The 10558-nt window shown below is 36.2% G+C and overlaps 1 pseudogene; it reads right to left on the reverse strand.

Moving 5' to 3' along the window:
- Window positions 1-10108, reverse strand: part of LOC125498868 (LEAF RUST 10 DISEASE-RESISTANCE LOCUS RECEPTOR-LIKE PROTEIN KINASE-like 2.5) — a 29081-nt pseudogene extending 18973 nt beyond the window's left edge.
- Between the last annotated feature and the right edge of the window lie 450 nt (window positions 10109-10558).

Genomic DNA, 10558 nt, shown 5'->3' on the forward strand with positions numbered 1-10558 from the left:
ACACAATGCTCACAAAACTCCAGGCTTGTGACCTTATGGCCACCCAAAAGATCAGCCTTGGAGAGGATTTGCATCCCTCTCTCACTCATATGCCCAAGTCTCATGTGCGATAGCTTGGTCATATCCTCCTTCTGAATTTCAGACGACGCAACAACAATTGAACCTGAGAGAGCAGAACCCTGCAGAACATACAAGGTACCACACTTGATCCCCTTCAAAACATCCTTTGAACCCTTGCAGACATTCACAACTCCACCCCAACCTCTGTAACTGAACCCCTTACTGTCTAATAGACTAAGCGAAATCAGATTCTTAGTCATCTATGGAACATGCCTGGAATTGTTCAAAGTGCATAAAGTATCATCATGTGTCCGGATCTTGATAAAGCCTATTCCAACTGTCTTATAGACTACACTGTTAGCCATTGAAATATTACCCCATCTACCTGCTCATAAGTAGTAAACCACTCCCTACAAGGAATCATATGATACGACGCTCCAGAATCAATAACCCACACATTACTACAATATGTTTGCTCATTAGCAACTAGAGCAAGGTCATCCTCAAAATTCGAATTTTCTGCTGCAACAACAGTAGAACCAGATCCAGATTTATTCTCTTGATGCTTCTTTTTAGGACATTCCTTTTTCTAATGCCCCTTCTCCTTACAGTAATTACAGACATCATTAGGTTTAAAACTCCCTTAAGAATTTCCAGTTTCTTTAAATTCTCTTTACCATGTCCCTTACCACTACTACTGGCCACTAATCCAGAAGACTGATTATTTGTACCTGTACTACCACCAGATGCCTTATGGCGCAATTCCCTAGTATGCAGAGATGATCTAACTTCTTCTAGGGACACATAATCTCTACCAACAATGAAAGATTGCACAAAATTTTCATACGATAACGGTAAAGAAACAAGCAGAATTAAAGCGCCATCCTCATCCTCCACTTAACATCAATATTACGCAAATTCTAGCAAAATTGTATTTAATTGATCTAGGTGATATCTAAGAGGCATACCTTCCTGCATTCGCAGTCTGAACAGACGTTGCTTCAAAAGCAACTTGTTGGTTAGAGATTTTGTCTTTTATAAACTCTCTAATTTCAACCACAGACCAAATGCGGTTCCATCCTCCGCGACTTCAGTGATTATGTCATCAGTCAGACACAACATAATCGTTGAATGAGCCTTCTCCTCTAGAGTGGTCATCTCAGCGGTAACTGAATCTGTTGACTTTTTTGTCAACGGCGCCCACAACCCTTGTTGCTTCAATAAAGCCCGCATCTTGATTTGCCTCAGATTGAAACTATTCTTCCTAGTGAATTTATCAATCTTCACATTCATCTCAGACATCTTTTCTCACACATATCGAACACAAAGCTCTTGATACCAATTTGTTATAACAAATGTGAGAGAGAAACAAATAATGAATGTAAAACAATGAAAAACAAACAACAGATTTATGTGGTTCACCAATTTGGCTACGTCCACGCGTTTCTGCGTTAACCGGGCTCCCGCCCGATTGGGGTTGGGGACATCCGCCCGATCGGGCGGTAATTACTAATCCTTAGATGCGTTAGGGGCCCGGTCGGGCGAAACTTGCCCTGCCGTTCTTCGCTAAAGGCGCCCGATCGAGCGAGCCTGCCTGACGGCATTGGGCGAACAACGAAAACAGCTGCCAAGGAAATTGTCACGGGCCCGATCGGGTGGCGAAACTCTCTAGGTTCACAGTCTTTAAAGTATTGATCCAAGGCCAAAGAACGGTACATCAGGAAAAGCAGAGGAGTGAGAAAGATCGGCTTATTGCTTTTAAATTGGATTATTTCGGAAAGAATAATGAGTGGAATTGATAGGAGGACCAGAAAAGTACATGAGCTTTACTATAAAATGGGAGTTTCTAAAAGCTAAATCCCAGTTCTTAAGACTTGGTTTTTGGTAAAAAATTCTATTCAAAACCAGCTGTATACTATATTTCTCTGATTTCCTTGATTCTTTTCTTTTTATAGAATTTTTGGTATACATTTCACAAGAAACAAGAAAAACAGAAAAAAGATGAGGGAGAAAGAAGTAGAGAGAGAAAGAGAAAAGAGAGAAGGAAAAAGCCCCAATTCACTATCTCATAACCCTAGCCACCCAAAATTATCTCAATTCAATCTTGAAACCATCAAAAATGCCAAATTGTTCTTAGTTTCTGTTATCAATTTGCTATTAATAATACTAGTAGTAATTTTCAGAACCCAAACCTCAACAAATTCCTCAAATCAGCCTAGAAATTTCCCCCAAATTAAGGTTGATAAAGTTCAAAAAAATTTCTCCTTTCATGAGAAAAGTTCACCTCCTGTGTTTGTCATAGTGCAATTCAAGTATTTCTCTTCTATTGTTGGATTTCAAGTCCAAGCCTTTGATTGGATTAAAGGTTTTTTTTTCCTTCCATTCAAATTCAAAGTTCGATTAATGGCTAGGGTTTTTCGAAGTGTCTCGCTTCGGGTTCCTCTTTCAGTTCCTGGTGTGGGTCTATTTCTTTCGTCAATGGTGTCGGTTTTTTTGTTGCGAGTGGGTTCTTGCTGTAGGCTTGGTCTAATTGGGGTGTTTTATACGCCTTCTATTGCGAGTGGGTCTTTCGTCAATGGTGTTCATTTGGTGCTTCTGGTTGTTAATGCTCTGGCGTGGGTGGGCATTTTGCATCTCTTCATTACAGCACTTCCTTTTTCAGTTAGTGAGAAGATACTTCTCTATATCTTCCTCTTGTTCTTATTCTACAAGTTTCTCTCTTCCATTTCAAAGGTATGGTGTTGTTCACATCTGACCTTATATGTTATAATCCATTTATTCAATACTTTTAGACTGGTAATCAAGGTTTTTTGGTATGATACAATGTTACTTTTGTTTATCTCTTTCAAGAATTTCTTCATTTACTCCATTCTAGGCCCCAGAAGCTATTGGAATGGAGAAGATTGTTCTTCTTTTCTTTTGCCTATAGAAGGCTTTGGCTATTGCTTAAGCCAAATCTATGTCAAGAAAAATGTCATTGAGAATGTGATTGTTGTTATCAAATTGGCATTATATGTATTCCTGTTGTCTGATTGTTATTATTGCTCTATTTCTCAGAAGTTTTTGTGGATGGTTATGAAGTTGGTTAAGTTTGCTATACAAAATCTTTATTTTAGGCTCTGTCATTCCTATTTGGGGATTAGAATTCTAATTGATAAGAATTGTTGGCCTGATTTAGTCTTTAGCATCTTCTCGTATGCTCTAATATTTCAATGTTCAGTAATGCTTGCGAAGATAGCCTTCTTTTTAATGTCAATCTCTATTGCAAAGGCGAGTTTGAACCAGTTGGTTTCTCTCCATCTTTGGGTCTTTAAAGTTGCTGTTTCGTGCATCAAATTAGCAAAATCAAATTTTTTTTGTAATGGTGCTCATCCAGTTCTGGTCACTGCATTGTCGATGGTTTTTAATGTCAGAGAGCTTGCCAATCTGCATTGTTGCTCATGTAGTATTTGTGCGGAGAAAATAATTGTTATCAGGTCTGTCGAGGGGCAAGACTTAGGTAAGTCTTGTATTCCAAAAGTCTATGTTTTATGATTATAAGTAGTTGGAATATAAGAGGTTCGAGGAGGCATTTAGCTATGGAAGAAGTAAAAGTTTTTTGTAAATCCAAGAAAGTAAAAATCATGATGCTATGTGAGACTAAAGTGCCAACTCCTCCTTCTGAGGGATGTGTTAGGTACTGTGGCTTCACTCATTTTGACTTCCTTCCGTCAATGGGGTTAGCAGGGGTATGTGGATCATGTGGAAGAATGATAATTGTAATCCGTTTGTTCTATCATCCATTAGTAAATCTTCTCGTTTTTGGGCTTGTAAAATTGAGCTATTAGCCATTAATTTTAGCTTTATTGCTATTTTCATCTATGCTCCTCCAATTATAATTTGAAGTATGAATTTTGGGATGAACTAATTGATTTTATTAGAAGGCTCGAAAGCCCTTTCATTATATAGGGGATTCAATGAGTTAAGTTCCATTTAGATAAACTAGGTGGGGCTGAATTTAGATTTTCCAGATTAGCTATTATGAATTATTTTTACTCTGCTATCGACTGCATAGAATTTCCTTTTGAAGGGAACCCGTATACTTGGCGAAAATCAGAAGTGGTCCAAATAATATTTTGGAAAGGTTAGATAAGGGGGTTGCGAGTATAAGTTGGTTAAATGCTTTCCCAAATGCAAAAATTATTCATCATCTTTTTTCTTCTTCAGATCACTGTCCTATATCCTTGGAAATCAAAACCATAGTAATCTAAAAGCCCCCTTTTAAATTTGATAAAGTATGGACAACTCGAAAGATTTTGATGTTTTAATCAAGAAAACTTGGTGTCAAAGGTTTCAAGGTTCGAATATGTATTGCTTAACAAAAAAGTGCAAACTTTTAAAGGAGAAAGTTAAAACTTGGGTCACTACCAGATTTGGCAATATATCTAGACAACTAAGTAGTGTTGAGGGAAAGTTGGGTAGAATTCAAAATCAACTACTTGAACATAATGATTGCCCTCATCTAATTAGACAACAAAACTTGCTTTTAGCTAAGCAAACAAAGTTGTTAGATTTTCAAGACTCCTATTGGAAAATCAAGGCTAAGTCTAATAATTTAAAATTTGGGGATGCAAAACACAAAGTATTATCATGCATGTGCCTCGATTAGACGAAATCGTAATTTAATTACTTCTATTAAAGATCCGTCAGACCGTTTAGTTACTCAACCAAAATTAGTAGAAGAATGTTTTACTAATGCGTTTAAGAAGAGATTTTCTAAGAATATGGATTGTTGTTTTGATTATGATTCCGATCTATCTTTATTGGAGTGTATAATTTCTGAAAATGACAACATAGACCTATGCGCTGATATATCGATAGACGAAGTCAAATCTGCCCTGTTTGATCTAGCACCGGATAAATCTCCGGGTCCAGATGGTTTTACTCCTTTCTTCTATCAAAAGTATTGGACTCTTGTGGGAAACTCAGTGTATAGGGCTATTAAGGCTTTTTTTTCATTCAGGAAAAATCTTAAAAGAAATTAATCATACTTTTATAACTCTTATTCCTAAAATAGAAGCTCCATCTAACCCAAATCATTTTCGACCTATAAGCCTGTGCTCAACTATTTATAAAATTATTTCAAAAATTATGGCTAATAGATTGAAAGTCGTGTTGGGTCGGATTATTCATCCTTTACAAGGGGCTTTTGTCCCTGAAAGACAAATTCAAGATAATATTTATTAGCTCATGAAGTGTTCCATTCTTTTAAGAATAAAAAAGGAAGAGAAGGGTGGTTAGCTATTAAATTAGATATGGAAAAAGCTTATGATAGACTAGAATGGAGCTTTATCTTTGCAACATTTAAAAAATTGGGTTTTTGTGAGAAATGGATTAATTGGCTCCGTCAATGCATTACAACTGTGTCATTTTCCGTTCTGGTAAATGGTATTCCTGGAGATATGTTCTTCCCCTCTAGAGGTATTCGTCAAGGAGATCCTCTTTCCCCGTATATTTTTATTCTATGTGCAGAAATTTTAGCTCGTCAATTGTTTCAAGCTAGTACTATAGATTCTCGATTGATAGGGGTTACTCTTGGTCATTCTAGAATTAACATTCCTTTTTTAACTTTTGCGGATGATACAATGATTTTGGCAAAAGCTAAGGTAGAAAACTGTCATGCTATAAAATCTATTCTTAACAAATACTGCTCGATGCCAGGCCAACTTGTCAATTTTCATAAGTCTGCTTTTCAATGTACAACAAATACCCCAGCAGAATTATTAAGTGTTTTTCAGAATATTCTCCAGATGGATGATTCTCTATCACTAGGTTACTATTTGGGTTGCCCAATCATTAGTAGCAAGGTTACAAATGCAACTTTTAGTTCTATTCAAGAAAAAGTCTCCTCTCAACTTACCAAGTGGAGAGCCAATTCACTATCTCAAGCAGGTAGAGCTATTTTAATCCAGTCTAATCTGGCTTCTAAAGCTAGCTTCCAAATGCAAAGTTTTATTCTCCCTCCTTCTATCCTCTCTCTTTAGATAAAAACTATAGGAATTTTCTTTGGAATAAAGATCAGAACTCTAAAGCTCCTAACTTGATAGGTTGGGATAAGATTTGTACACCAAAAAAATTTGGAGGATTGGGGTTGAAGAAAGCTAAAGTTAATAACTTAGCTCTTCAGTTCAAACTTCTTTGGAAAATAATTAGGATGCCTAACAATTTATGGGTCAAACTCGTTAAGCAGAAATATTTAAAACAAGACACCTTATTCACTTATAAAACTAAAGCTAATGTATCTTGGCAATGGCGTAAACTAATGACGCTTCGTACACCTTTTAAGCAAGGTCTTAGATGGATGGTGGGGAATGGGGAGTCTATCTCATTTTGGAATGACAATTGGGTGTTTAATTACCCTCTTAAAAAGAAGTACTCCCCTATTATTGGGTCAGAGGATTTGATGGTTAATTTTTTCATTACAGATGCTGCTAAATGGAATAAAGAACTTCTCTTAAACTATGTTCCGATTAATGTAGTGGAAGATATTTTAAAAATCTTTATTCCTTATAATAAAATGGCAGATAGGATTTTTTGGGGCCTTACTGCAGATGGAGAATATTCGGTTAAATCGGGTGTTGCTCTACTTCAAGGGTATGGCTTAGATCCGCCCAAGATTAAATTCTTTCTGTGGAAAATTTGTCAGAATGGTCTCCCTACTAAAAAGAGGTTAGAAATGAGTCATATTTTCCTTCCTTTAGAGTGTGTTTTTTGTAACTACCACTCAGAAGATGACCATCACTTATTTCTTGACTGCCCTTTTGTTCATGATGTTTTAGAAATTTTTAATGTCAATGGGTTTTTTTCTCCCCTTCCTATTGATAATAGTGATCTTTCTTTTATTGAGCACTTTTGCAATCTTAAGTCTTGTTTGACTCTGAAGAACCTCAATTTCTATGCAATTGTATGGTGGTTCATTTGGTATGCTAGAAATAGTATCATTTTTCGTCAGGAAAGCTTTTCTCCAGCCAAACTAGGGGTTTTGATTAAAGCCTATATGCATAATCTAGATTGTTCCTTGTTTAATTGTTCCACTTTAGATTATAGTCAGCATGTTGTTAAAGCAACTAAAAAGCCTAGGCCGAATATTATTTGGTCCCCCCCTCCTCTTGATTTTGTTAAACTTAATTTTGATGGTTCCAAGTTACAGAATGGAAGTACAGCTTATGGCTTTGTTATTAGCGATTCTGTGGGAAAGCTTTTGCTTAGTGGTGCTAACGCCATAGCTGATAATAATTCTATTTTAGTTGCCGAGGCCTGGGGTCTAAGAGAAGGTATTAGGGGAGCTCTCTATCTGGGGGCTAATAATATTACAATTGAGGGTGATAATCTTTCAGTTATTCAAGCTATCAAAAGAATCTGGAAAATTCCGTGGTCTATTAATGCTCTCATTAATGATGCAGCTGATGATTTGAGAAAATTTGATAATTATAATATTCAGCATGTTTTTAGAGAATCTAATTTTGCTGCCGATTGGATGGCACATTATGGCCATTCCACTACTAATCTCTGTTATTGGTGTTGAATCTCCTGATATTGCTTTTTCCAAGATCATCCGTAAGGATGCTTTAGGGTGGCCTGTCAATTGGGTTCCTCCCTAGTTTCTTTCTTTCTGGCTAAAAAAAAAAAATAGAATTTTTGGTATGAACAGCTTATACTTTGGACTAGTTTAAGGAAGACGCTTCATGTTATCACATCAATGCTGTCATGTAAAAGCTCTTAAATGTGGATCAGAAAATAAAAATAATAGTAGGACATATATAACTGATGGATATCTCAATAAACAAAGGTCTTTATTGGCAAAGCCTATCAGTAATAGAAATCTACCACAATAAGCTATGATAAGATTAATCTGGTCTAAGCCTCTAAGGTCAATAACTGGTTTTAAACTTACAGGAATATTCTAACTAGTATAATTTACAATTAATCATATCCTCATTTATATATGCGATATGACTTCAGCGCCTCTAACAGGTCAACTCGCAAAAAATAAAATATATAAAAAAACAAAAGAGAATTGGTCTCTTTCAAGCTACACAATCTCTTAAGTCAATCAGGAGCGAATAAGCAAGCATGATGAATGCTCTTCACTAATTCATCTAGCACCAATCTAATGCTCCAGTAGGAACCAAATTTACTAACTAGCATTTGAATTCAACATAGTTATTCTGACCTTTAAATGGCACCAGAACTTCACTCCCAGAGGTATCAGACACATCTGCAAGCATAGTCTAGCTAAAAAGAAATAGAAGTTATCCTAGACGACGGGCTGTTAGTGGAAGTCTCCTTATCCTTCCCAGGGAACCTCTACATTATATCTTTTGTGCATTTGCGGGGTTAAAGGATCAAATTGTTGTGATTAAGGTTTATTTTGGTTTGACGGAAAACAATTTTCAGTATAGTATAGATTTTCCACGAACATATTTCCCAAGGGAAAATTCTTTGGTTCCTTACCAGAAACATAAGAGAAGAAATGAAAAATGGAATGGAGCGAAAGAGGATGGATGGGAGGAAAGGAGGCGGAAGTGAAGAATAGGAAGAAAAACGTCGCATTCCTTACCCTTGGGAGAATTATTCTCTACTGTCAGGACAACAATGTGCCATACAATCCAAACAGAGGATATTAGGAATACCTCTTTTTGTTGAAGATCCAACCCCAGACTCTCTAAAAACGAGCCTAAATGTTTTATTGTCCGCAATATTGAGGATCAAAGGAACAAACAAGAGCTAATTCAAAAAAATGATCATCAAAGGATTAATTCTGAACTGACTTTTGAATGGTACGGGGAATTAGCTATCTAGGTTTGTTAAATTACACTTCGATTTACGAATTCGCCTTGGTTGGGTAGCAGTTCGTGAGAGGATCGATGAATTAGGTGACACTGTCTGCTTGTTTACGGGGATCTAACACTCGAATGTACAATGAATCATTTTGTATCAAAGAAATGCCAAGTTTAATACGCAATTAAACAAGTCAACGAAATCTAGGAAAGTATCTCTCATACAGATGCCAGTATGAAGACCACAAACTGCACATCAAAAAATGGAAAGAAAACAACAAAATCGCAGGTAGAGCAATATTGTATGTCTAAGCAGACAATTACTTAGAAACTTATTGCATGCACGGAGAGTGAGACTTACTAGGAACATGTGGTAGAGCACATCGAAGAGCATGAGTTCTATCAGGGCAGTAACAATTGAATTGATTATTATCTGCATCATATCCACACTGCCCGTTACTTTCCAAACAAGCTGTGCAGTTATAAGTCTTCCAGTTCAGCAACACTTCCCTTTCTAACATATCTGTTATCCTCCCATCTTTCATATCCTCATCATTATATGGAACTTCAATAACAACACCATTACACTGTCCCACCAAATCCTGCAGTTTTGAATCATTCCTATACACTGCTAAACTCCCACATTTCACCCTTTTTTCCTTATTCTCTTCCAACACTTTTTCTGAGCAATTTGGGAGCACATATATATCACTGTGATTCGTTGCGAACTTGAATCTTTCGTCCCTGAATGACATATTCTTAAGCGAATCAAAACAATCACTTGTGTTTGCAATACTATCAACCAAAGCAGAATTTATGATTTGAAACTTCATGCTCTCATACCAAATATTCTTTATCACATAAGTATTCCCTGATATATTCAACAAAGGAATTCTATCATTATTACAGGACACCTCAAAATCAGGATACCCACAATAAGATTCTTGCTGGTTTATAATATGGAATGGATATGTTATACTGTGGTTGCCGCATTTCTTTGGCAAACAATCCCCAAAATGATTTTCAGATAAACAGAGAAGTGGAAGTAACTGGAGAAACAAAGTTAGATTGAATAGAGTTGACTTGGAGAAGAAATTTATTCTCTTCATTTCCTTTTCTTTTCAGTTTGTATCATCAGCAACTTAGATGATGGAAGAGGGTGAAAAGGAAGAGGAAGCGAAGATGTAGGATGAGCACCTTATCTTGTATGATCTAGAAATGTAAGTTCTAAGAACCTGTTCACTTGGTAGGGGTGGTTTACTCCAGTATATACTGGGAAAAAGTAGCAGTTAATTCTGTCTACATCAGATGTAGGATGAGCATTGAACATGATGTAGGATGAGCATTGAGCACCTTATGTTGTAGAATTATGTTGAATTCGATGTCAAATACCTGTTTGACTGTTGCACTCTATCCACATGATAAACTAATTCGTTTCATTTTATAGTTTCCATTTCACTTTGGGCACGGGAATTAAGGAAAGAATAAATACACTATATCATGTCAAAACACATTATATCATGTTCATGTTCACTATATCATGGAATATTATAATGCCAACAAAAACAACAAAATATTATCATGTCAAAACACGCTAGATCATGTCAATATACACTATATTATGTCAATATACAATATATCATGCAAAACAAAAGCCGAAAAACTCAGCAAAACACTAT

Source organism: Beta vulgaris, chromosome 6 (assembly GCF_026745355.1).
Source record: "Beta vulgaris subsp. vulgaris cultivar EL10 chromosome 6, EL10.2, whole genome shotgun sequence".
NCBI classification, from domain to species: domain Eukaryota; kingdom Viridiplantae; phylum Streptophyta; class Magnoliopsida; order Caryophyllales; family Amaranthaceae; genus Beta; species Beta vulgaris.